The 653-nt window shown below is 47.0% G+C and overlaps 1 non-coding gene across 1 annotated transcript; it reads right to left on the bottom strand.

The window, feature by feature from the left end:
- Positions 1-311: 311 nt before the first annotated feature.
- On the bottom strand, positions 312-449 carry LOC114808394. The gene has a single exon (XR_003756241.1). It is a non-coding gene; the product is annotated as a small nucleolar RNA SNORA7 (small nucleolar RNA).
- Between the last annotated feature and the right edge of the window lie 204 nt (positions 450-653).

Below are 653 nucleotides of genomic sequence, written 5' to 3'. Positions count from 1 at the left end.
AACATGTTCCCTGCCCACCACAAGCTTACAGTCTAGATGAGGAGACAGCTCCACACAGTGCTTAATACAACTACTCTTCCTATTACCACTATGCTACTACTTATCTTGTCTTGACTCATCTCTGACCCACCCATAGCGACGCCATGGAGGCATCTCTCCCAGAATGCCTCACCTCCATCTACAATCGTTTTGGTAGCGGATCCATAGAGTTTTCTCAGTACAAATACGGAAGTGGTTTACCATTTCCTCCTTCCACGCAGTAAACCTCGACTCTCTCTCATGCCGCTGCTGCCCAACACAGGCGAGTTTGGACTTGTAGCAGATGGCCTTCCACTCACTAGCCACTGTCCAAGCTAGGAATGGAATGGGTAGGCCTCTGCTTGACTCTCCCTCCTGCAGTCGAGAATGGTAGAGTACTGGAAACTCTCCAGGTGCGGCCCTGAGAGCGTCTAATCTTCTACTACTAATCTCCAGAGGCATCTAAAAATTGGAATGACCATCCTCCTTTTCAAATTAGCACCACTGGCAAAGAAAACCTCTGAGCCTGCCAGCCAGTGTTCTGTCATGGAATTGAAAAGATGTTTCAAAGATGAAAAGGAGTCAGAAGAATGATATACCAATATACCCAACCCTGCTGATTTCAAACTGCATTT

The sequence above is a fragment of the Ornithorhynchus anatinus genome, chromosome X5, assembly GCF_004115215.2.
Source record: "Ornithorhynchus anatinus isolate Pmale09 chromosome X5, mOrnAna1.pri.v4, whole genome shotgun sequence".
Classification (NCBI taxonomy): domain Eukaryota; kingdom Metazoa; phylum Chordata; class Mammalia; order Monotremata; family Ornithorhynchidae; genus Ornithorhynchus; species Ornithorhynchus anatinus.
This window is presented reverse-complemented; position numbering and strand designations above follow the sequence as displayed.